Source organism: Saccopteryx leptura, chromosome 1 (genome assembly GCF_036850995.1).
Source record: "Saccopteryx leptura isolate mSacLep1 chromosome 1, mSacLep1_pri_phased_curated, whole genome shotgun sequence".
Classification (NCBI taxonomy): domain Eukaryota; kingdom Metazoa; phylum Chordata; class Mammalia; order Chiroptera; family Emballonuridae; genus Saccopteryx; species Saccopteryx leptura.
Genome location: NC_089503.1, coordinates 63,690,629 through 63,718,083, shown reverse-complemented (window position 1 = coordinate 63,718,083; position 27,455 = coordinate 63,690,629). Strand labels below are relative to the sequence as shown.

Genomic DNA, 27,455 nt, shown 5'->3' with positions numbered 1-27,455 from the left:
TAATTTAGAAAATTAACTTTAGCAGGGTGACATTGATCAATAAGAGTACATAGGTTTCAGGTGAACATTTCTAAAGATGAGTTGGATTCTAATCCTTGCAAGAATAGCTGGCAAGTCCCTTTACTTTTCTGAGGTTGCACTTCTCTTGCCTGTGTCTACTCCTTTGCTGAACTTCCTTTCCTGAGCAGATGCACATTTTATAAGAGTGGAAGAGACCTCCAATCATCAAGTCACTATCACCTAGGAAGGTTTTCCCAGCATTCACATATCCAAATCTCACCTGTATCTAGCTATCTAAGTAGTCAGTAGATTTGTAGTAAAAATGTTAGTTTGGGGAAAGTTATCCAGGAAAGTTTGGCAATAGCCTTGGTTCATGTTTTTTTGTGTTCGGGGGAACTTAGCCACATACTACAAACTGGAGGCCTAGCACAGTGTTTCCTTTGGACACAGCAGTTGCTCGGTAGTATGTCTGAAGGGGACTTTTCCTGGTCTGACAAGAAACTAGAAGTGGAATTCCAGTTGGGAAAAGCAATGGAGATACTGACCTTGAATAAATAGCCAGCCAGCTATTTCCGCAGCTAGATGTGTTTATTTGGGAAGAACAAAGAATTGCAGGTTAGGACATGTGGTCTAATGGTTAACCATATGCAAGTCCAAAGAAACAAAGAGGAGGAATGCTTTCTTATGGACCTGGGAAGGGCTGATGTAAATGAAGAGTCCATTGAAAGGAACAAAGTGTGAAGTATAGTGACTTTTGGTTGAGTCTGGCAGTCTCCCACTGGCTGAGCTATTACTGGTTGTTGGGCAGATAGAATATATTGTGCTCACTTTGTTAAAGATGGCGCTGCCCACATGGAAGCCGTCGCCCAGGTGATATTAATGTATGTTGTGGGCAGGCAGGATCCTTGTAGCCTGGGGCTTGGTTTTAGGACTAAGCCTTTCCCACCCTTTTTGATGTGGGGTGGTACAATCCCATTATGTCTCAGATAAGTGACTTTGTATCAGAGACTTCCCTATTTTGTATATTGGATTAAAGATTTTTATTTCTACACTATAAAATGGAGGCAGAACTGGAGCTTGCTCTCTTAGTTCTTGAGATTAGCACTAGAGAGCAGAGAGTAGAGAAAGGCCACATGGAGGAGGCCAGGAGAAGCAGCCAAGATGGTGGAGTGCTGAAGGAAAAGCCAGTTTGTGTTGAGTTTGTTCAGGGAGAAGGAAGGAGATGGGAAACAGAGGTGAATAAGTCTGGTGAGCTAGAAACCTTTGATTCTAGGAAACTCGGATAAGTCAGTAGCTTTGTGAGCACTGAATGTGAGTGGGTTTTGGAGCCCAGTGTGTGTTTTTACTTGCCCCCCGGGTGCAAGCTAGGATTAAAGATGTTGGCCCATCAGTTTTTGGCTCTGTTGTTTCTTTACCGACTGTCCGAATCCATTGCGAACCTGCATGGGCCAAGCAGCTGTGACGGTGGCCATGGCTACTGGCTTTACACTGGGCAAGGAGAAATCTTTTCTTCCTCCTGCTGGGGTAGTAACGTAGTATCACTTCATGTCAGAGATGCAAGGTACACTTCCTGTTGGGGTTAGTAGTATGTGCTGATTGACACACGCATGAGAGTTCTCTCTTCTGGCTTCCTGACTCGATTTTAAATGAGGTTTTTGTTTACTAATTTTCACATTTCCCCCTTTTGATCAAAATCTTTCTCTGAAAGCAAGAGTTTGGTTTTTCCGGCTTCAGTGGTCTTTTCTCCCTGGATGCTGTTACTGGACAGGAGACCTGGCTGGCCCTTTGGGTCTGCCTAGGGTCGGCCTGTAATATGAGGTTCTTGACTTTGTATAGGAAAAATCTCACAGCAGGAGTCCAGCTAATTTTGAATGTACCGTTTATTAAAGCTGGCGACAGTGAAACAAGGAAGGGTTCAGAATAGAAGAAACAACAGGAGAGCCTAGGTGGGGCTGCTTTGGCTCACTGAGAAGTCAGAGAAAAGGGGCCCTTAGACACAGGTTCAGGGGGTTGGCTGCTGCTGCCCATTGCTCCCCTGGTTGAAAGTCTCGTAAGTCTCATAGGGATCCTTAGTGTTTAGGAAATACATGCCTGATGGGAAGTAGTAGAGGGGAACGGGGAAGAGAAAGGCATGGCACACTCCCCAGAAGGGTGAGCATTGGGTCTTTTGTGTTGCAGGGTTTTAAAGACTGGGAGTTTAGGGGAGGATTTAGACTGTTTACATTACTTAGCCCCAGGGAAGCGGGGGGTCATTAGTCATTGTAGCTGGTGTTGGCATGCCACCTGGTACATGGAGCTAAAATACAACTGAGGCCTTGATCTTATCTCTAGGGAGGTGACATTCTGCATCTGGCTGCTGGGCTAGTCTGGTCAGCTGTTTGTCTGTTTTCCCATTCTGTTTGCCAAGGAATTTCCCTAGCTCTTACTATCCTGCCTCCCTAGGAAGAACCTCTCCAGGTTGTCATGTCCCATATTGGAGGGAAAGTGCACAGATTGGAAACCTGTTGTGGTCACATTTGAGTAACAAGGAGAGGTAAGAAGGGAGATCTCTTGGACATTGCTTATGTGTATCTTAGAGTAGTGATTATGGCAGATACACTCAGAACTGAAAGATTTAAACAGGTGTTTTGGGAAGATACAATACAGAAATAAACATGAAGCAATTAAATAGTATAATTATTAAAAAAAAAACTGGTACAAAATGTCTTATTAGTTAAATAGCCTGTAGGTTGAAAATTCAGAGACAATGAATTTGGATAAAAATCCAGAGTTGGCTAATAGTCTGGATGAAAGAGGGTCTTCTGTGCACTTAAACCTTCTAACTGGCCTGTTCCGAACATCTTGAGAAAACTGTCTTATCAAGTTTTGCCTGCTTCAATTTCAGAAAGTCTTCACCTTTGGGTCACCAGAGAGTGTGAAGGGCCAGTCAGGGTCGGGTGCTTTCTTTAGATGTGTCACGTGGCTCCAGAAGTTCATTTCCTGGAGTTTGGCAGCCCAAGGGTTAGTTAGCAGGATTGATAGGGGGCCTTACCAGTGTGGTTGAAGAGTGTCTTTCTGGAGGTGTCTTTCTCACTAAACAAAATTTCCAGTTTACAAAGTGTGTTGCTTAAGGTCTTCCTCCTTGACAATATTGAGGTATAACTCCTTTTATAAGCTGCAGATCAGAAGAGGCAGGGGCCAGGTGCCCAGGGCACTCTGTGACTATTTCAAAGAATGAGAGTTTAGGATATCAAAGGGAGCGGAGTTCAGATTTAGAAGAACCAACAACAGTGCTTTTGGCTGCAGTATTTGAAGGGTCTGCAAATTTTGCCAGTTGCATCTTAATAATGCCATTAGTGTGTTCAAGTAAACCTGAGGATTAAGGGTGGCGAGTGCAGTGAAAGTGTTATAAAACCAGCCAAACAGCATAGACTTGTCAAAGCACCTGACCAGTAAAATGGGTTCTCCAGTCACTGTGGAGTTTAAGAGGGGTTCTGCCACAAACCAGCAGGGCTAGTAATTGTCCAGATCCTGAGTGAGAATGGTGCAGAATGGAGAAATAAACTCAGAGAAAAAGGATGGGGTCTGGTTGCAAAGCCTTTAGCTTGCAAGAAAGAGTCTCCACCCCCAAATCACTTTATTTATAGGGCAGAGTAAAGTCATTAGCAAATTAAAGAGATCTTTAAAACAAAGTCACATTTCCAAGGCAACCCAAGAATTTTCCCAAGTGCAGAAAACCCTCCACCGGACATAACAGCTTAACTTCACAAAACAAAAAAGAAAAAGAAAACTGCCTCCAGTCTATCCAAGGGACATGGGGGATAGGACAGTAGAAACGGTCCAGCATCACAGCTAACATAGAGGTGTTGGGAAAACTTAGCCGTTAGCAACTTAAGCAAGTGAGGTGGGGGGATGGGCAGCAAGGATCTTGTCAGCTTACTGCCGGTCCCCCACACCTCTGTCTCCCAAAAATCTAAGCCGCAAGGACCCTGCCAGCTTGTAGTCTCCAACAGGGTTCCCTTGGAAGAGATTCTCTTTTCCAAAGGGATGTTTAGCCATTGAAGAGGCAGTAGCCTGTCTACAGGCTTTTCCAAAGGGAAAGCAGGACTCCAGTGAAAAAACATGTAGACCATGACTAAAACATTTATATCCACGAGGCCGGGGAAACTGTGTGAATCCATTTCCCAAACCTCAATAGCCCGTTACAGGATTTAAAGTGTCTGGGAGTAGTGGGGACGGCCTTTCCTGGTTCCACTTTGCACATGTGGGACAAGTGAGGAAGGTACTTTTATCAGCCTCATTAATATTTCCCCACCAGTATCGATTCATGGATGCTATCACTTTTCAGGGGACCAATGGTTGAATGCATATACAGTAGTTTGGGGTGGAAATTATACAACCAGAGGACTGGGTTGTTATTTGATCCAACCAGAGCTTTCTCTTTTTATCAAACCAACAGTTGTTGGATTTCCAATCTTGTTTTTCCTTTTATGAAACCCATTGTTGGGCTCCTCTAGCCAGTTCTTTAAAGTTATTATTTGGGGAGATACCCCTTTGGACCGGGATGAAGGTTGGTCCCTTTAAAGGCACCATTTCTTGTGGGAGTGCGTAAGGCCAACAAGGGCAGCCGCCATTGTGGCCATACATGCAGGTTCCCATTGAATTTGCGCAAATGGTAAAGAAACAGTGGAGCCAGAGGATGGTGGGCCATCCCTTTATTCAGGTCTCGTACTGGCCGACAAGAAACACACACAGGGCTCACACAGCCACTGACACATCCGATTCCACAACCCGGAGAATCTTCTCCAGTTCCTCCTAAAATCAAAGGCCTCACCAGTCCCAAAGCCCCTCACCTCTGGTTCCCCATCTGCCAACATGGCTTCTTACTCAGCAAAACTGGCTTCTCTCTCCTTCCCTGCCATCTTGGCTTCTCTCTTTCCTTCTCCTTCTCCTCTGCACAAACTGCCTTCTCCTCCAGCGCTCATTAGCAAAACAATGGCCCTTCCCAAGCAGGAAGGTAATTTGCAATTTCACAGACCACATACTTGGCACTGCCCAGTGCCATTTTTAACAATAAAAGTGAGCGAACTCAAAAATCATACTTTACGAACTCATTTGCCCAACAGTGTCAGCAGGTGATTTCCTTTAGCTTCAAGAAAATCAACTTTAAAATGCCCTGGGATCTTAGTAAGAGCTGGAGCAGCAGGTGAAAGTCCAGCATCCAGCAATTCCTTAGCATACTGGCCATTTTTCATTTTATTTCTGCTAGAAGTAAGGAAGTCACTTTGCTTCCACAACATTCCAAAAACATGAGCTACTTGGATAGCATATCTACTATCTATATAAACGTCGGCAGTTTTGCCCTTGGCTAGGGTGCAGGCCTGTGTGAGTGCGTATAGTTTGGCTTGTTGGGCCAGAGTAGCTAAAGGCAAAGGTGCCCCATCAGGAACATCAAAGGGCATTGGGTTACATATCCTACACAGTATTTGCCATTGTTACCTTTGAAGTAACAACCATTGTTACTCAAGGAGTTTCCTGCAGAGATAGATGGTGAGGGTCAGGAGGTGAACCATCAGTGTTAAGCAGTCACGAGGGGCTTCATCAGTAACTGAGGAGAGAAGAGTATCAGGGTTAAAGTTACTACAGTGTGAACAAGTTATGTGAGGAGCAGTTAACAAAAGGATTTCAAAGAGGACATACAGATGGCCAATAGACACAGTGAGATGTCACCTCACACCTGTCAGAATGGCTGTCATTAAATCAACAAACAACAGCCTGACCAGGCGGTGGCGCAGTGGATAGAGCTTTGGACTGGGATGTGGAAGGACCCAGGTTCGAGACCCCGAGGTCACCAGCTTGAGTGTGGGTTCATCTGGCTTGAGCAAAAAGCTCACCAGCTTGGACCCAAGGTCGCTGGCTCCAGCAAGGGTTTACTCAGTCTGCTGAAGGCCCATGGTCAAGGCACATATGAGAAAGCAATCAATGAACAACTAAGAAGTCGCAACGAAAAACTAATGATTGATGCTTCTCATCTCTCCGTTTCTGTCTGTCTGTCCCTATCTATCCCTCTCTCTGACTCTCTCTCTCTGTCTCTGTAAAAAAAACAACAACAAACAAACAAAAAAAACAATTGGGGAGGATGTGGAGAAAAGGAAACCTTCATATACTGTCGGTGGGAATGCAGACTGGTGCAGCCACTGTGGAAAACAGTATGGAGTTTCCTCAAAAAATTGAAAATGGAACTGGCTTTTGACCCAGCGATTCCATTTCTGGGAATATATCCAAAGAAACCCGAAACACTGACTGGTGTTTACCAGGGGGAAAGGGGAGTGAGGGGAAGTAGAAGAGAGTAAAAAGGGGATAAAACAAAATGGAAGTAGACTTGACTTGGGGTGGGGAACACACAACACAATATATAGATGATGTATTATAGAATTGTATACCTGAAACCTATATAATTTTAATAACCAGTCACCCCATAAATTCAATTTAAAAGAAAAAGGCAAATAATAAAAATAACATAAAAAAGAGTTAAATAGAAATCTGCTTTTATTTTATTTTGTAACAGAGAGAGAGAGAGAGAGAGAGACAGAGAGAGGGACAGATAGGGACAGACAAGAAGGGAGAGAGATGAGAAGCATCAATTCTTCGTTGTGGCACCTTAGTTGTTCATTGATTACTTTCTCATATGTACCTTGACCGGAGGGCTACAGCAGAGTGAGTGGCCCTTTGCTCAAGCCAGTGACCTTGGGCTGCAAGCCAGCAGTGTTGGGGCTCAAGCCAGCGACCTTGGGGTTCAAGCCAGAGACCCCCACACTCAAGCTGGTGAGCCTGCGCTCAAGCCGATGACCTTGAGGTTTCGAACCTGGGTCCTCTGCATCCCAGTCTGACGCTCTATCCACTGCACCAGTGTCAGGTCAGGCAAGAGCTGTTATTTTTAATGAGCCCTACACATGCACTGGTTATGCAAAAAACTAAATTTCCATTTAAAGAAAAAGTACTTCATAGGAGGTAAAGCAACTCTGAAAAATGTTCATCCTGAGGAGAATTCAGGAGGGCTTCTACTTGGAATACAAAGATGATTAAAAGGATCCCACAGCATTCTCCTCAGTGGCTTTAATCAATGGCTTTAAGACAAGGGATATCACCATGCCATGAGGTTCAGTTGCCGGCTATAGGTATTAACATTATGGTTGATGATGCCCCCCTGTTCTGAGGTGAGTACCCCAAGAACATGTTCTTCCTGTTCATATTTAAATAGAAAAGGGGATTTGGTGATTGAGATGCCCAAGAGCATATAGGTTCATTAAATTCTCTTTGAAGGTTATATCATCTTGTTGTTTCCATAAAATCCAGTGTGTGTGTGTGTGGGGGGGGGGGTTGTTATAAAACCTTCAGAGGTTTGGCCATAAGGGAGAGATTTAGAATCCTATTTCAGCAATAACAAACTACCCTGGGAAAATCTCACAGTTTTGGGTTTGGGGAAACTTAGGAAACCATAAAGTCTATGTGAATCTAGGTGCAGTCCTTTTTCTGATACCAGATTCCCTAAATATAGAACTTGGATTTGGGCAAACTGCATTTTTCCTTGGCAACTTTATGTCCCTTAAAGGCTGAAAGCTTCAAGTGGATTCTGTCTTCCTGTGAGAAGACCTGGGAAGAAGAGCAAAGAAGCATGTCATCCACATATTGAAACAAAGTAGAACCCCCTAAGGAACTTTGTATCACCTGTATTATTAGCCTTCAGGATTTGTGAAAAATAAGGACTCTCAGTAAAACCCTGAGGCATTACTCTTCACATGAATTTTTTTCCTTCCCAAGTGAAGGCACAAAACAAAACAAAACTGAAATGCCAGAGGATGCACTACAGAAATCAATTCTAGTAAAGAATTCGCTTTCAGTTGGGATAGATTCTAGTAGGGTATGAGGGTTAGGAACAACAGGGTGTCAGAAGATACCAATACTGCTTATTGCTCGGAGGCCCTGGACAAACAAACCTCCCCCGGCTCTTGGGTTTTCTCCTGGTAAAATAGTACAACAGGGACTAGTGCATGGGATAATGAGGCTCTGAGTCTTGCAATCTTCAGGCTTTGTATTTTGAAGTATACAGACTTTCCACTTTGAAGGGCTTCTTATGTGGTGTTGATTGATTCTGGGAAGGAGTTTTGAGGGATTTGAAGAGGATAGGACATGCACTGTGGATTCTGCCAGTATTATCTGGAGATTTTGCCCATAAACAGGAGGGTAGCTTTTCCAGTAGGAATAAATGATCAGGGCTCTGGGATTTAGCTATAGTGTCATTAGAAACGGACTAAGTGTCGTCGGATCATTCATTTCACCTGATTGGCTATTTTTATGGATAGTGTCAGATTCTAGAATTATTTTCCCCTTTTGGAAGAAAGAAATTCCAGCATGATCCTTTTCTAAGAAATCTTGACCTCATAAATGAGTAGGGGATGGAGCAACTAAGGAGGAAGGGGTGACTCTCCCTCTCAAAGGCGTAAACAAAAAGGGATTTGCTAAATTGACCAGATCTATAGTGGACATGGTCTCCCATTCCATCCTGGTCTTTTTAACTAAAAGAGAAAGGACTTAGTTCAGCTCATCACTAATTATGTTTAAAAAAATAATAATTATGTTAAGAGCTGCCCAAGTGGAATCAACATCTGAAGGAAGACTAGAGTTTTCTTTGAAAACAGTCTGAAATCGAATATGATAGTCATGAACAGGTTCGTCATATTTTTATGAGCAAGCTTGAAAATTTTTTTTCCCAAACAGAAGGCTTTGGGAAAGCCCTTGGAGTTGCTACATGAAGTTGCTTAGTGATTGCATGAGCCTGATCATATCACAGGTAAGCAGATTGATGGACCTCCCACTTGTAATTTTAGAGACCTTTCAGGATTTCCCCAGTCAGCAGTTTCCATCCAGTCGTGAGCCCGGCCTTCACCAACAAGCACATGAGCTAGCTCAGTGGTAGTCAGTCTGGTCCCTACCGCCCACTAGTGGGCGTTCCAGCTTTCATGGTGGGCGGTAGCGGAGCAACCAAAGTATAAATAAAAAGATAGATTTAACTATAAGTTGTTTTATAAAGATTTATTCTGCCAAACTTTAGCAAAAATCCGACATAAAGTACTTGGTAGTTATTATTATATGCTTTAACTTGCTGGAACTCTGCTTTATAAATTTTATAAAGTAAAGTTACTTCCCTACTTTATAAATCACCATTACTGTGGAACCGATGGGCGGTTAGAAAATTTGACTACTAACAGAGATAACAAAAGTGGGCGGTAGGTATAAAAAGGTTGACTACCCCTGGGCTAGCTGATAGGAGTCAGAGAAACCAGGTTGGTGAGTTTGAATGGCTGTATTAAATTCCTCAACAAATCTGTAGGGAACCTTAGTTTCTTTGGGGAAATCTTTGCGCAGGGGCCATGCTAATCTTCTCTGTATCGTTCCAATTTTAGTATATGTGCTGCCGAAGCGAGCACTGGGGAAATCTTTGACTATGGTTTGCAGTTCAGTTTTAGTCCAGGGACTACAAGAAATTAGGAGTTTAGTCTTTTGAATCTTCAGGCGGCTTAATTTGAAAGGGACACAGGCTCTGATAGGTTCAGAGAAGAAGGAAGTGGAGAGAGGATCAGAAGAAGAAGGAAGTGATGTCAGAGGTGGGGAGCCCAAGACCAAGGAGCTGGGGGAAAGGAGCTTGAGGTGTCAAGAGCCATTTTTTTCTTTAATCATTTGTTTACCTCAGTTAATCTTAAAATTTTATTTTGCAAAGAGGCACTTTTGGACTCCTGGTAATTTTTGGAAGCTTTAAAATGCCAATCAAAATAGACATTCCGTTCAGTTTTGACAACTTCAGAGCTATGGGTGTCCAATTTGGTTCTAAGGCAAATATGTCTGGGGGGTTAAAAAGTTACCCACAGCGACCATTGGTATTCTGAATTGCTTTTGGTCACATCGTTCTGTTTACTTAGAAATGTGCATCGGGGGGGGGGCCATGATTTCTAAACATAAAATCAGTCAGAGTCTCAGAAGGAGGCACCCTTAAAGCGTTGAGATATTTGAGATCCCATTTTTCAGAGGCTTTTTCTCTAGAGCAAAAGTCTAACCCACCCACAGGCCAAATACCAGCATAGTTCCACTTTCAAAAGCAGTGAGACCTAAGGCCAGCACAGTTCCATTGGAGCAGCCTGATGTGAAAAGGGTCAGGCCGAGGTGCCAGTCGGGTTCTCGGGAGCAAAACAAGACCTTAACCAGAAAAGGATGAAGTTTTCAACGATATCCCAAATAAAGCATAGGGAGCTTCAAAATGCAGTGACAGCAAAAGCAGAAGCTGAAGCACATATCCAGGAGAAAAACACTCTCCATCTCCAGGGTCAGCGAGACAGCAGTGAGTTCAGTGGGCTTGGGCTCTGTGGGAACTGCACCTGTTGACTCACCAGCCTCTGAGTTGTTCAAGGTCTTTTCTGAATCTCCTTACCAGCCACCAGATAATGTTGACTTGAAACAAATAGCCAGATTTTTCTCCAGCAAAATAGTTTTATTCTAGATAACAAAGAATTGTAATTCTTTGGAATTCTCAGGACCTGCTCTCGAATGGTGGACCGTATACAAGTCCAGAAAAACAAAGGAGAGGGCCACTCTTTCATGGAGGAAACTGAAAGTCCAAAGTGCTGTCACTTTTCATTGGCTGGGTGATGGCCATCTCTCATAGGCTGAGCTGTTACTGGATAAGGAGGAATCTTTTCTTCCTCCTGCTGGGGTAGTAATGTAGTATCAGTTCCTGTGGAGATGCAAGATACTTCTCTTTCTGTTGGGGTCATAGTGTGCCTTGAGTGACACATGCATGACAGTTCTCTTCTAGCCTTCTGACTCCATTTTAAGTGAGGTTTCTGTTTATTAATTTTCACAGAGAGAAGTACATTATAAACCATTACAAGCAATAAGCATTTTACAAAATGGGATTGAGAGCTATTAGTGAGTGGTGAAGTAAGTGGTAGTGAATTGCAAGAAGCATCTTTAAAAATGAAATAGAATAGAGTAGCATGCATTGCATCCAGTAAGGGTATCTCATGAAACTTTTAAGTTAAATTTGTGGGTACTGTGCTGCAATTTTAAAAGAATTTTTTGTTGGCCTGTGGTCAAAAGCCATTGATCTAGACAGGGATCTGTATGGGAGTAAATAGGGTCCGAGGGGAAGGAATGCCAAGAAGCAATTTGGAAAAGACTAAGAATGTACATTCTAGTCTTTACCCAAGCTTTTTGACTTTGAGCAAATCACATTTTCTGCTGAACTTCGTATTCTTCTTCTTTCTCATTGCTCTGAATATCCTTGGCCTGACTTCACCCTCACATCTGCTTAGTAAGACTTAACTCAAATGTCTCTGCCCAAGCATCTCCTGATTCTGGAATACAGTGGGTACTTATAAATCCACGTTAAATGTTTGAGAGTTTTCCCTCAGATCTCCAGGTACTTCTTCTGGGCTCTTACACCTACCACACCACTCAAACCTCTGTTTATAGCTTTTTTAAAAAAATGTATTTCTCATTCTACTGGAGAACAGACACTTGATTCATCTGTGTATTCCCAGCACTAAACTGAGTGCCTGGTACATAGTAGGGGCTTCATAAATGTTGGAATAAATAAGTATTTTTTAAAAGGAGTATGTAGGCCCCAGATGAGTAGCTCAGTTGGTTAGACCGTTGTCCAACATGCCGAGATTGTGGGTTCGATCCCCAGTCAGGGCATATATAAGAATCAACCAATGATGGCATGAATAAGTGAAATAACAGGTCGATGTTTCTCTGTGTGTTTCTCTAATGTGCTGTTTAACCTTACTGATTTTTTTATTTCATTTATAATTTTCATTTCTGAAAGCTCTGTTTTGTTTGTTTTTACATATCTTGGTTCATTTTATATACTCTCTTGTTCCTTATTAAATTTTTCAGGCCTCTCTTAAATCTTAAAATATAATGATAAATATTTTTTAGTCTGTCTTGAATTCCACTATCTGACATCTTTGAGAATCTGATTTTACTGCCTGATTATTTTATGACTGTCACTCATGTGACTTATTTCTGGGTTTGTGTGTTTTGTTTTGTTGTTTGTTTTAAGATCAAATATTCCTCAGGACTTTTTTTAAAATTGATTTTTAGAGAAAGATATAGGCGGGAGAGAGAGAGAGAAACATTGATTTGTTGTTCCACTTATTCATGCTGGCATTGGTTGATTCCTGTATGTGGAGATCAAACCCACAGCCTTGGCATGTCGGGATGATGCTGTAACCAGTGGAACTACCTGGCAAGGGCCCCTTAAGACTTTATCTGTGAAAGTTGTTTGAGGCCTAGGTTAAACTTTTATTCCACCAGAAAGGATAATAAAGAGTTACTAGTGCCAATCGCCTGAAAATATTATAAATTGGACTACTTTTAGATGTTCTCCTGAGGGTGCACAGATTTTGTAAAAACCTGCATTAGAGCCAGCTTTTAGAAAAGACATTTTTTCTTTTCTACTGGCTAAAATAGAACATTTTCTTTTCTATTTTGAGATTTATTTTTTTTTGGTATTTTTCTGAAGTGAGAAGTGGGGGGGGGGGCAGCAGACAGACTCCCTCATGCACCCGACCGGGATCCAACTGGCATGCCTACGAGGGGGTGATGCTTGGCCCATCTGGGGCATTGCTCCGCTGCAACCGGAGCCATTCTAGCGCCTGAGATGGAGGCCATGGAGCCATCTTTAGCACCCAGGCCAACTTTGCTCCCATGGAGCCTTGGCTGCGGGAGGGGAAGAGAGAGATAGAGAGAAAGGAGAGGGGGAAGGATGGAGAAGCAGATGGGTGCTTCTCCTGTGTGCCCTGGCTGGGAATCGAACCTGGGACTTCCACATGCCAGGCCAATGCTCTATCACTGAGCCAACTGGCCAGGGCTCTTTTTTAGATTTTTTAAAAAGTTTATTTATTGGACCTGGCCAGTTGGCTCAGTGGATAGAACATTGGCCTTGCATATGGACATCCCAGATTCAATCCCCGGGTAGGGCACACAAGAGAAAACAGTGACTCAATAGGTTTGAGCATGGTGCCGGGTACTAAGGATAGCTCCGTTGGAGTGCATCAACCTCAGGTGCTAAAAATAGCTCAGTACTCCAGCACTGGTCACAGATCACCCAGGGGTTACTGGGTGGATCCCGACCAGGGCGCATGCAGGATTCTGCCTCACTATCTGCCCTCCTCTCACCTAAAAAAATAAAAGTAAATAAATAAATAATATTGATTGATTGACTTTACAGAGAGAGGAGGGGCAGGGAGCAAGGAGTATAGTTGTTTCACTTTAGTTGTTCATTGCTTGCTTGCTTCATGTACCTTGACCAGGCGAGCCTAGGGTTTTGAACCAGCAACCAGCATTCCACGTCAATGCTCTATCCACTGTGCCACCATAGGCTAGGCAGACATTTTCTTTTTTTATTTTTCAATTATAGTTTACATTAGTTTTAGGTAAGATAGGACCTTTTCTTTGTGACTCCTTTTGCCACTAAAGATTTATTTATGATTCATCTCTTCACTGAGGAGTATAGTCCATTGGTATTCCAAGTTCATAAAAGGGTTTCATATAAGCTGTCTACTAAAGACGGGCCCTGGGCTTTTTCTTTTGTTACCCATACCCCGACTGGTCACTAGTGTTTGTTACATAGCCACAGGAAAAAAGGTCATCTTCATCAACATCCATAGCAACTTTTTTTTATTGTGGAAAAAAATATATAACACAAAATTCACCATTTAAACCATCTTTAAGTATACAATTTAATGGCATTAGGTACATTTACATTGTTGTGTAGCTGTCACCACCATACATCTGCAGAACTCTTCAGTCTCCCAAACTGAAATTCTGTACTTCTTAACAGTCACCTTCATGGCCCTCTACCCCAGACCCTGGCAATCACCATTCTACTTTTGGTCTATGATTTTGACAACTCTAGATACCTCTCATATAAGTGGAATCATAGAGAATTACCATTTTATGTCTGGCTTATTTCACTTAGTATAATGTCTTCCAAGTTCATCCATGTTGTAGAATGTGTCAGAATTTCCTTTTTAAGGTGAAATAATATTTCATATGTATAAACCACATTTTGTTTATCCTTCCATGGTGGATGGACATTTGGGTTGTTTCCACCTGATTTTCATTTTATTTAACTTTTATTGTATGCAGATTTCTTCCTTACTTTATTGTTGTTGTTGTTTTTGGTGACAGAGAGGGACAAATAGGGACAGACAGACAGGAAGGCAGATGAGAAGCATCAATGTGTAGTTGCGGCACTTTAGTTCTTTGATTGCTTCTCATATGTGCCTTGACTGGGGGGGGGGTCTATAGCAGAGCGAGTGACCCCATGCTCAAGCCAGCGACCCCATGCTCAAGCTGGTAAGCCTGTGCTCAAGCTGGCGACCTCGGGGTTTTGAACCTGGGTCCTCTGCACCCCAGCCCAACACTCTATCCACTGAGCTACTGCCTGGTCAGGCAGTTTCTTACTTTCCTGACAGTTCAGCGTGATATGTTTTAAAAATTAATTTTTGGCCCTGGCTGGTTAGCTCAGTGGTAGAGCATCAGCCCATCATGTAGATGTCCCAGGTTCAATTCCCAGTCAGGGCACACAGGAGAAGCAACCATCTGCTTCACCACCCCTCCCCTTCCCTCCTTCTCTCCCTCTTCCTCTCCTACAGCCATGGCTAGATTGGTTCAATCACATTGGCCCGGGACTGTGAGGATGGCTCCATGGAGCCTCCACCTCAGGTGCTAAAAATAGCTTGGTTGCAAGCATGGCCCCAGATGGGGGTTGCAGGGTGGATCCTGGCAGGGGCACATGCGGGAGTCTGTCTCACTATCTCCCCTCCTGTCACTTGAAAAAGACAGGAAAAAATTAATTTTTATGAATAATTTATTTAGCTTTTTTGTTTTTTGGGGGGATGGATCTAAACCACATTATTGCTAGAAACCAAAGTCTCATACCTTCTATATGAAGACCAAAAGACAACTGCAGAAAACACATTTTTACATTCTTCCTTTTGGGGCACTAGAAAAGGAAGATTCTAAGGTATATAATAATTAATATGCAATATTTTATATTTTTGTTCTTGCCTTGAGGCCTGTTAGATAATTATATCTAATGAGAAAACCTTTCAAATATCATAAGAAAACTCATCTCTGTCTTGCAGGATTTGGCACTCTTAGCATGTTGTTTATGCCAACCTCCACTCAACCTCACATACCCCAGTATTCAGTAGTAGCATTTGAAACTTGGATAAAGAGCAAAATCGTGGGCTGCTTGAGCTGAAAGGATCTAATTCTAACCCCTCTTCCCTTCGCCACTGTGTCTTAAAGATGAGTTGGCCAAGGTTAAATGACAGACACATGGTCACAGAAGGAGTCTGATGACCAGAACTTCGATTGCCTCACTTCTGTCCCAGTACACCCTGTACTGCCATGTTCTTTTTCCCTTTGGGGTGACTTTCTGTGATTCAGTAATGAGTTCTGAGCTTGGTCTTTTGAAAAGTTCCCATGGGTGTCGATGAAGATGATCAGACACTGATACACAGATCAGAGTAGAGGCAGAAATCCTCATCTAATTAACTGATAAAGGCCAAATAGAATTGATTTTCCATATTTTACTCCACTCCCACCTCCCCTGTTCGTGAAGTCTTTTTAGGTAATAGAATGTTAGAGTTTGGGATACACTTGTAATCCCTCGCCCAATCCCAAATTGCCCTCAGGAACATTTTGGGAACCTCCACCTGCAGCTTTCCTGTTCTTTATGGATGAAGAAACTGAAACTTAAAAGAGGCAGATGATTTCACCAAGGTCATATAAGGTATTCACAGCAAAATCAGAGCAGTGCCTCGTCTCCTGATTCTTACTGTAGGGAGACTTTCCACCATACCACTTGCATTAACTTTGCTCCTGGTCTTCAACTAAGCTCTACCTCCGTGATCTGTGTGTTAAGATTGTAAAATGTCCTAAGGTGGTTCGCCTTTGAGAATAAGCCAGAACCTGAAGAGTTAATGGAAATTGAACAGTGAAGTGGGAGCCCTTTTCTCCTCTCCTCTGCTGGGGAGCTGCTGGGCTGCTTCACTCGCACCGCAGGTGTTCCATTATGGTATAATGATGTAATTACCAGTAATGCTGCTGCTGCTAGAGTAGTGTTGAAGAGGCGGCATTAAGGAAAAGGCTAGCCCCAGTTCTCTCCTAAGAGCCATTTCAGCCCACTTCAGTCTATTAGATTGAAGATGCTGGAAGGCGAATGGCTTCAGCAGAGGAAAAGGTCAGATTTAAAAGCTTTTCTGGGCATGGTATTTATTGTTGCTTTTTTGACCTTCAGAAAAGTCCCCTGTGTGTTTGTCCTAGATTTTTGCCTTCCCCATTAACGCTTCAAAGCTGTACTGCTGGCCAGGCCAGGTCTCTAGCACAGGTGGTTTCCAGTGTGGTGTCATTTGAGAAAGCACAGCCCTCTGTCCGGATTACCAATCCTATTATCTTTCATACCACCAATATAGGGTCAAAAGTTTTGCTGGGCCCTAGCCAGGTAGCTCTGTTGGTTAGAGCATCGTCCTAATCCACCAAGGCAGGGGTCGGGAACCTGTGGCTTGCGAGCCAGATGTGGCTCTTTTGATGGCTGCATCTGGCTCGCAGACAAATCTTTAATAAAAAAATAATAACGTTAAAAATATAAAACATTCTCATGTATTACAATCCATTCATTTCCTACCGCTCATGTTCATGGTTGCGGGTGGCTGGAGCCAATCACAGCTGTTCTCCGGGAGAACACCAAATTTTTATTGGATAATGTGTAATGTACACAGGTCATTGTATGGCTCTCACGGAATTACATTTTAAAATATATGGTGTTCATGGCTCTCTCAGCCAGAAAGGTTCCCGACCCCTGCACCAAGGTATCGGGTTAGATCCCCTGTCAGAGAGCATACTGGGAGGGGTTCCCTAGGTTACAACACAGTACCATTCCTACAACAGTGACATAACCTGAATTTTGGTGTAATTCGAAACACATCCTAGCCTACATCACTCACCTATCCTAACACAGTTGTAAAATTATAATCTAGAACATAAAAACACAAGCCGTATTATTGCATATTTTTACACTGCACACAACCAAACTAGTTCACCCACGTAGTCCGTAAATACGACGCTAACAACATAAGACAAAACACTCACATCTTATTTTTTAACCCAGTTTTTATGGGAGTAAGCATCGTAAACTTGAAATGTCGTATGTTGAGGTTGTCATAACCCAAGGACCCCCGTATAAGAATCAACTAATGAATGCATAAATAAGTGGAATAACAAATCGGTTTCCCTCTCCCTCCCCCTTTCTCTCTGTCCCCTTCCCCCTCCTTACCTCTCCCTCTCCCTCACGCTCCCTCTCCTTCTCTCTCCCTCCCTTTCCTGCTCTCTATTACATACATATACACATACATATATATTCTTCTATAAATATGCTTAAACATAAACAACTTACGAGAAAATACTTTAAATACAGAAAAATAAGGAATAGGACCTAGTGTCTTGGGCAAATCATTTAACTGCTTCCAAAATATAAATATATAGCTTGCCACCTGATGATTAGGGAGAGGTAATCATAGGTTCTGAAATGTGGTAGACCCTTCCCAAAATTATCTTCTTTGTGGGGATAACCATTATTAAAATTTGTTTGTATTGATGAGAGAGGGAAAAACATCAATTTGTCATTGCACTTATTTATGCGTTCATTGGTTGATTCTTGTATGAGCCCTGACCAGGGATCAAACTCACATTCTTAGAGTATTGGGATAACACTCTAACCAACTGAGCTACCCAGCCAGGGCATTGTTCTTTTTGTAATATTAAGCACCTGTTGGACCCAAGTGTGTACTGTGGGACATATACAGAATCAGATGTCAGCTCCTACTGTTGGGGACTTTACCTATTTGGTAATTTGATGTACAGTGGGAGTTTATCATGGGGTTAGGTTTCAGAACTCCCTGCAATAGGTGAAAATCCGTGAAATAGCGACCTTATATTTATTTTATTATTTCTATATATTTTAAGGCTTTATTTCAACTTAATATTTTAATGTTTTAATTTTTATATTGTTTTTAATTTTTAGGCTAGAAAATGCTTATTTTACTGCAAAAGCAATTAAAATAATATATAAAAATACCTATATACTGGAAAATCCCATGATTTAGCGAAAAATCTGCAATACAAAATTAGATATACTATATACAATTTAAAAATCCACAATACAGTGAGAGCGTGAAAAGTGAGCCGTGATATGGCGAGGACAACTGTACACAAAGAAAAACATTGGTTAGAATTGTAGAAAAGTGACTTTGACACAGGTTATAGCAAGGCACAAATCAGTTTTGCTTTACTTCAGTGGCTCTCAAAGTGCTACCCCTAGATCAGTAACATCAGTATCACACAGTAACTGTTAGATGTGCAGGTTCTCAGGCCCTAAGCCAGTCCTATCGAATCATAAATTCTAAAGGCGGGGGCTAAAATATGTGTTTATCATATCAAGCCCCCCAGTGATGATTTTTTTCTCTCTCTAGTGATTCTGATCCATCCTGGAGTTTGAGGACCACTGGCTTATTTTATTATTTAGTACTAGGAGCCATTTGATAATATAAAATCCCTTATGTTTATCTAGAGCTGCAATCTCTGGTATAGTAGCTGCTAATCATGGGTGGCTATTTAAATTTAAATAAATTAAAACTAAGTAAAATAGAGAACTTAGTTTCCCAGTGGTACCAGCCACATTACATGTGCTTAGCTGACACATGTGGCTACCACACTAGACAGTGCCAATGTCAACATTTCTGCCATCATAGAAATCGAATGATGCGGGCTCACAGCATTGGTCCTCAAACTTCAGCATCAGTCGGGCCAACTGGGGGGCTTGGTGAAATGTGACTTATGAAACTCCATCGTCAAGAGTTTCTGACTCAGGAAGTCTGGGATGGGCTGGAGAAATTACAGTTATAACTAGTTTCTAGGTGGTGGTGCTGCTGCTGGTCCAGGGAAAACACTGTTTTTCGACTGCTGGTCCGGGGGCTGGTCCACCAGAAATTTCATGCCAGTCCGTGGAAGAGTTAACCACCCTGATGTTGTATGAAGATCATAGACCCAACGATCTTAGTTGAATTTGCTTATGCTCAGGGTGATTTCTGCCTTAGGAGTCCCTGAAGTAATTCTCCTATTTTCACCAGTCCCCAAGTGTAAAAAGGTTGAAATCCACTGGTCTAGAGCAGGGGTCTCAAACTCAACTCAGCATGTGGGCCGCAGAGCAAGATCACAGCTCTTTGGTGGGCCGCACTAGGTCTACAAAAGGCAACTGTTACACAACACTTTTCAGTGTCACAAAACGACCAGAAACTGTATTTCGCATCACAACTGCTGTTAACTAAGCTAATATCTAGCTAGGATGCTAGAGAAATGAAAAATACAAGTAGGCCCCTAGGCTTACTTAATTTTATCCAAAATATTTTGAACTTCGTGGATTAGTCTGAGGGCCGCACAAAATTGTTCGGCGGGCCACACGCGGGCCGCGAGTTTGAGACCCCTGGTCTAGAGTAAGAATTCTTAACTGAAATCTATAAACCTCCTAAGATTGAAAGTGAAATATTGTACATCTCCATATAATAAAGGTTATAGGATGTAGGGCCTGTATTTTTAATCTGATTCTCAAATGGGTCAGCAAATCAGTCAGTTAGGAGACCTTTCAGCTGCAGTTAAAAGAAAATCTGACGAATAGCGACTTAAATCACAAGGATATTGGATGTTAATTTGGCAAAGGAAGAGGCAGGAAGTTTCAGGGTTCTTTCCGTGGCTCAAGCACATCACTAAGAAAATCAGGCACTCTTATCTCCCCGAAAACCCCTGGAGTGCCTTTGGTCAGGACTCCCGACATGCCCACCTCTAGGCCAGTCTTGACGTTAGGGAAGGGAATTTGAATAATTAATTGCTTTAGACCAATTGTGATTCAGCATCTGAACAAAATATTAGTTCTGTAACAGGGATAAGGGGAGAAATGACTATTAGGTTGATAGGGATCTTCATCTGTCTCAGTGAGTAACCTAAAAAAAGAGGAACATCTGGTTTGCATCTTTTTGGATCATCACATGCTTTCAAATTGCTCGACAGTAGGGCCTGGACAAGCTCAGCTGTGAAGCTGTACTCAGTTTCATCCTCTCCTACCTTATGGCAGGTCTGTGAAGCAGTTCTGCTCTTAATGAGAGTAAGGGGAGGGGGGACTTAGGCATCTGATCAGGTTTCTGCAGTCGGCATCAAGATGCCCTGAAAGTTAGACCCTCTCTGACTTTGGCTCCTGTTCTAAAAAAAAAGGGCTCTTGCCTGGTTCCTTTGGCCAGGTCCCTGTGTGTGTTTAGGATTCACGTTATTCCTTTTCTTTCATTAGTCCTCTTAGAACTAGAACCCTGGTCCTGAATTTTGAGAACAAATACTTGGATTCTGCTGCCAGACTTCTTGGTTCCTATCTGCCTGGATCCCTGCTTATCTCCTCGCATTAGTATGCTTCAGGTGCTGTGCCTGGCTAAGTACAGAGATCATGTCTAAAACTGTGCAGTTGGAGTCCTCCCATTAGAAATGGTAAGTGAAGCACTGGGAGTAATGAGATCATTGAGGAGATGATGTAAGGAAAAAAAAAAAAAGCTGAGAGCACCCATCCCGCCTATGGATTTGAATTAAAGGCCTGGTCATCTGCATTTGTATCCGTAAACTCCACAGATCAATAGACCTACAAATCACACACACATCAACACTCCTCAGTAGACCTAGCAGTGTTCCTGGCAGCCCTGGGAATCCATGAGACGCCTGATGGAAGGGGTGATGGAGCCTGAGGTCTCCCCCTGTGTCCCTGTCCCCCCGAGCAGTTCTGCTTTTCTTTGTTTTTGGATATCATGGATAAAATTTTGTGTGCGGAAATAAAGGGTTCCCTTCTTATTAAAAAGGGTGGGGGAGGGCACTGGCTCAGTGATTGTCAAAGGTGCCCTCTAACACTCGCATTGAGCTCAAGGGCTGGAAGCCAGAAGACAAGTACTCTGCTGTAACGTGAATCAGAAACATAGTACCTTCCTGTTTAGGAGCTAGAACGCTGACCCTGTTGTTCCGTGGTTTTGAGCTGAGAGTTGCCTCAGCTAACAGCTGGATACAGTACTCAGTTGTTTGCAGCAAAAGTCCTGTGAGTCTGTTTCCTCTGAAAGCTTCTTCCGCAGCTTCCCTCCCCCATCCTCCCGGGACAGAAGTGGACACAAGGGGAAATGTTTCGGTTCCCCTGCAGGGTTGTGTCTTCCCCTCACACTCTTGTTCAGAACATCTAGGGAATTTTTCCTTTCCGAAGATGCTTACCAGAAACAGTTTGGCAGCGCACAGTTTGGGGGAGGAGGCTCTAGTTAAAGGAGCACAAAAGCACACATCTCAGTGGTGAATCCTTAACGTCCTTGAAGAGGGCCGGAGCAGAGGAGCCCCACAGTAAACTCGCGGTTCAGGCCGAATCAGGAGTGGAAATGAGGAACAACCAGAAACACTACAGCATGCATTAGGGCGTTTCATCCCTGGCTTGGAATAACACACGCTCAGGACTTGGACAGAATTTCAGTGTGTTTGTATATACTTTCTAAATGTTTTTAATTTGTTATTGTAATTTATATTGATACAATGAAAAGCTGCCTGTTTCTATAGTACAGATTTCAGACAGTGAGGCCTGGCTGCTGGGGAGTGAACAGGCCACAGAGCCGCTCTCAGAGAGGAAGCACGCAAGCATCTTGAGGGTTTAGAGGGAGATTATTTTTGGTTATAAATGGAGGGCCTTTGTTAACAAACTTGAAAAACATGATCAAGCCAATCTTCTGAGGCTCAAAGAGGAAAAGTGACTTGCCAAGGTGTCACAGACGATTAGCGTTAACCCCAGAGCCCGGGTCGCTTTCCTCTCTGCCCACAGAGTAGGCCCTGTCCTGAACTACCCCTCCAGGTCCCAGTTCCCTGTGGTTTCTCCCTGCAGCCCACTGCCGGCCGCTCAAGCCACTTTCTTGATCTGTTGGCCTGTCTTCCGGGGAGATGGGCGACAGCCGGGCTGACACAGAAAGGCAGTAAGTTCCTATGGACTTTCAGAATGACCCACTCGCCTTACTTCTTCCACTGTAATGAATGAAAATGTGGACAACAGAATGTTCACACGACGGACAATGCAAAAAGAATAAGGAAAACCCAGAACAAGGAAGTGTGCAATTTGTTTTTACTTTAAAAAAGAAGCTTATTACAGAACTTCTTGAGTGGTTTTTTTGTTTTGTTTTGTTTTGTTTTTTACCTCTGTCATCTGCAACCCATTCGCCTGTTCAGCCAAGATATTTTGGCATATTTTTCTCTGGGAAACTAGTGGGTGGGTGAGTACGGAGGAGCCAAGAGTTAACAAAATAGCAGCAGAGGTTGGAGCCCAGTGAAAAGCTTCCCCACAACCTCCCGAGCGGAGGCAAACCCCACCGGCTTCCGCCCGGGCTCCTTGGAGGAAGACTGCTGGAACTGTCCTCCTTGAGAACATTTCCCAGAGTTGGTGAAGGAAATCTCCAGGAACTGTTCAGGGCTTTGCCTTTCTGAGGGCGCCCCAAGCACTATAGGAAGTCATAACATTGTCTCTGAAGTCAGGCTCACCTGGTTTGATTCTAGATCTATCATAGACTCCATCAACCGTTTACCATCTGGGCGGCTCTAGATGACTTCCTTAAGCTTTCTGAGCCTGTTTCCTCATCTGTTATAGAGGAAGTAGTGCCTATCTCATCAAATTTGTTAGAATTAAATAACAGTGTATATCAAGTACCAGGCATTTGGCCAAACACCTGATTAAAAGGTTTTTTCAATACCACCCTTTTTCTGTGCAACTTAAATACAGCCTTCTCTTTTTCCTGTGACCATGGGATGAGGAATAGTAGCTTTCTAACTCGACTCTAGTGACAGCAGAAGTGGCAAAGTGAATTTTTTTTACTTGTCAACTTTAAAGAAAATACAATAAACTTCATCTTTTTAAATGGAATGGGTTTGACAGTTGTCTGTATTCTGTGAAACATAAAGAATATTTCTGTCAGCCCCGGAAGAGTCCTCTTGACCCTGATTCCCACGCGAGCACTCATCTGTTGTCACTACAAGTTAATTTGCATTTTATATTAATAGAATCATACAGTATGTACATTTTTATCTTCTTTCACTCAGCCTACTGATTTTTAAATGTGTTCATGTTGCATATATTCCTGTTATTGTTGAGTAGTGTTCCAATATGTGGCTATACTTACTATCCACTGATGAACATTTGGGTTGTTACCAGTTTCTGGCTATTTTGAATGAAGCTGATTGGAACATTCATTTGTGTGTCTCTGTATGGACATATGTTTTCGTTGCTCCTGGTAAATTATCCAGCAGTTGAATGGCTGGGTCATATGGTAGTTGTTTGTTAAGCTTTTTAAGAAGCTGCCAAACTATTTTCAAAACTGGCTGTACCCTTTTACATTTCCACCAGTAGTGTACGCAGTTTTCAGTTGCTCCATATCCTCACCAACACTTAGTACAGTCTTTCCAATTTTAGTAATTCTGATGAGTTTACAGGTATTTCATTGTGGTTTTAATTTATGTTTCCTTGATGTCTAATGACGCTGAACATCTTTTCATGGTCCTTTGTATATCTTTTGTGTAGTCTCTGTTAAAATCTTTTGCGTATCTTAAAAATTGTATAATTTATCTTCCTGTTATTGAGTTGTAAGAATTCTTTACAAGGTCTAGGTAACAGCTCTTCGGTTTTTTGTTTGTTTTAACTTTGTGACTATGTGTGAGGTGATGGATGTTCATTAGTTTTTTGTTTTTAAATTTTTATTTATTGATTGACTTTAGAGAGAAAGGAAAAGAGAAAGAGAAACAGGAACATTGATCTGTTCCTGTATGTACCCTGACTAGAGATTGAACCAGCAACCTCTGCGCTTCAGGACAATGCTCTAACTAACCAAGCTACCCAGCCATGGCATAGGCAAACAGGCCTTTGTAAGATGGAAGTATATGAAATTTTCTTTCAGATTGTGAAAACGTGTGACTATTTTCTCCCAGTCTGGCTTGCCTTTTTATTTTCTTAATAGGGCCATTTGAGGAGCAAACACTTTGAATTTTGATGATATCTATTTTTTCTATTTTTCTTTTATGATTTATGCATTTTGTTTACCCGTCTCCGGGTTCTAAAGATTTTTCTTATCTAGGCTGTGAGCTTTTAGTTTTATCATTTCCTTTTTTTTAAAATTTTTATTTAGAAAATTAACTTTAACAGGGTGACATTGATCAATAAGAGTACATAGGTTTCATGGCCTGACCTGTGGTGGCGCAGTGGATAAAGCGTCGACCTGGAAATGCTGAGGTCGCCGGTTCGAAACCCTGGCCTTGCCTGGTCAAGGCACATATGGGAGTTGATGCTTCCAGCTCCTCCCCCCTTCTCTCTCTCTGTCTCTCCTCTCTGACTCTCCCTCTCCTCTCTAAAATGAATTTTAAAAAATACTTAAAAAAAAAAAAAAGTACCTAGGTTTCAGGTAAACATTTCTATAGCATTGGAACAGTTCATTATGTTGTACACCCAAAGTCAAATCATTTCCATCACCTTATATTTATCCCTCTTTATACCCTTCCCCCAACCCCCTCATCCCTCTTGCCCTGGTAACCACTTCACTTTTATCTATGTCCATGAGTCTCAGTTTCATATCCCACCTGTGTGTGAAATCATACAGTTCTTAGCTTTTTCTGATTTACTTATTTCACTCAGTATAATGTTCTCAAGGTCCATCCAGGTTGTCGTAAATGGCAGTGGGTCATCATTTCTTCTGGCTGAGTAGTATTCCATTGTATATATGTACCACATCTTCTTTATCCAGTCCTCTGTCAAAGAACACTTTGGTTGTTTCTATGTCTTGGCTACTGTGAATAATGCTTCAATGAATATGGGGGTGCATGTGTCTTTAGGTACCAATGTTTTCGAGTTTTTGAGGTAGATACCCAGTAGAGGGATTGCTGGGTCATATTATAGTAATTCTATTCTTTTTTTTTTTTTCTGAGACAGAGAGTCAGAGAGAGGGATAGACAGGGACAGACAGACAGGAACAGAGAGATGAGAAGCATCAATCATTAGTTTTTCGTTGCAACACCTTAGTTGTTCATTGATTGCTTTCTTACATGTGCCTTGACTGTGGGCCTTCAGCAGACCAAGCAACCCCTTGCTCGAGCCAGCGACCTTGGGTCCAAGCTGATAAGCTTTGCTCAAACCAGATGAGCCCGCGCTCAAGCTGGCAACCTCGGGGTCTTGAACCTGAGTCCTCCGCATCCCGGTCCAATGCTCTATCCACTGCGCCACTGCCTGGTCAGGCAGTAATTCTATTCTTAACTTTTTGTAGAACCACCATACTTTCTTCCATATGGTTGTACTAATTTGCATTCCCACCAGCAGTAAATGAGGGTTCCTTTTTCTCCACAGCCTCTCCAACACTTGTTGTTACCTGACTTGTTGATAATAGCCAATCTAACAGATGTGAGGTGGTATCTTGTAGTTTTGATTTGCATTTCTCAAATAGGTAGTGGAGATGAGCATCTTTTCATATATCTGTTGGCCATTTGTATGTCCTCTTGGGAGAAGTCTCTGTTCAGGTCCTCTCCCCATTTTTTAATGGGATTGTTTGCCTGTTAGTTTTAGCTTTTCTACTCAGACCTGTGATCTATTTCAAGTTAATTTTTGTACATTGAGTGAAGTAAGGTTTAATAATGGACATTATTTTGAGTGTCTTATATATCAGGAACTTTAATTCTCAATAAATGTTTCAAGATATGTAATTATGGCCTGACCTGTGGTGGCGCAGTGGATAAAGCGTCGACCTGGAAATGCTGAAGTCGCCGGTTCGAAACCCTGGGCTTGCCTGGTCAAGGCACATATGGGAGTTGATGCTTCCAGCTCCTCCCCCCTGTATCTCTCTTCTCTCTCTCTCCCTCTCTCTCTCCGCTCTAAAATGAGTAAATAAAATTAATTAATTAAATAAATAAATAAAATAAATAAATAAATAAATAAAATATATGTAATTATTTCCATTTTAATAATGAGAAAAAGAAATCTCAGAAAGACTAAATAATTTGTTCAAATCATACAATCAAGATTCAAGCCCATGAATTCCCAATGCCAAAGCCTATATTCTTTCTACCCTATTATGCTGGCACTGGGTTTTAAACACTGAATTAGAATCTGTATTTAAAAAATGACCAGATGTAACCTGTGAAGAGGATATAAAACTATGAGATGATACTGCTATTCTGAAGACACTCATGTATCAAACACAACCTTATGATATTAACCACAGAGATGCTTAGAACTAGGGCAAGGGTTCCATGCCAGCCCATATGCTCAGGTCTGTACAGTATTTCAGAAACTATGAGTACAACTCTTTTTGTGCTCTCTTGACAAGGAGCCTTGTTCTGATTTCTTTTTCCATTTTGTAGATGGTCCATCAGAAATATGTAGTTTAGTGCCTGTCCATACAGACAGTTAATCCTTACAGCACCCAGCTGGATGGCTGAGTCCCACTGTTTGGTTTGAGTTTTTGTTTTTGGAAAACCAAAAATGAGTCAGTCTCCCAGCTCTCCCTCTCTCTTCCTTCCTATCCCTTCTAGATTCTCTTGGATGCTGTGGTCACTCTAGGTAAATAGTCTATTCCCTAAAACTTCCTTTGAACCGTGACAGCATACTGTGAGGGAAGTCCTCTGCCCTCTAATGCTTAATATGCCTCGCCCTTTAAATGATGTAGTTAAGGCTATTCACTTTTCTCATCTTGGAAGCGTCTCGGAGCCTTACTTAGCCAGGACTGTTTTCTTTTTTTAAAAAATGTGGGAAGGAATATGAAGCTAACAGCTGGACCTCTCTGTTCTTGCTTTTCAACAGTGTAGCTGTGGCAAGTTCACTATGTTTTCCTCCTCTCTTTGTGAGGCAGCGTGCTTGTGGGGGATAGCCTGGGGCTTTGGGGTGAGAAGTTCTCGGGTTTAAATCCCAGCTCCAATAATTTTTTTTTTTTATGTGAGAGAGACAGAGAGAGGGACAGATAGGGACAGACAGAGAGGAAGGGAGAATGATGAGATGAGAAGTATCAATTCTTCGTTGCGGCATCTTAGTTATTCACTGATTATTTTCTCATATGTGCCTTGACGGGGGGCTGGAGGGCACTACAGCAGAGCGAGTGACCCCTTGCTTAAGCTAGTGACCTTTGGGCTCAAGCCAGTGACCTTTGGGCCAACAACCATGGGGTCATGTCTGTGATCCCATACTCAAGCCAGCAAACTCGGCACTCAAGCCAGCGAGGCCATGCTCAAGCCAGATGTGTCTGCGCTCAAGCTGGATGAGCCTGACTCAAGCTGGC

General features: G+C 42.4%; 1 protein-coding gene and 1 non-coding gene across 2 annotated transcripts in view; one reads left to right on the top strand and one right to left on the bottom strand.

The window, feature by feature from the left end:
* Nucleotides 1-27,455, top strand: part of GAB2 (GRB2 associated binding protein 2) — a 210,288-nt gene that overhangs the window by 50,125 nt on the left and 132,708 nt on the right. The gene's annotated exons all lie outside the window — the stretch shown is intronic.
* Nucleotides 9,361-9,467, bottom strand: LOC136390251 (U6 spliceosomal RNA). The gene has a single exon (XR_010748680.1). It is a non-coding gene; the product is annotated as a U6 spliceosomal RNA (small nuclear RNA).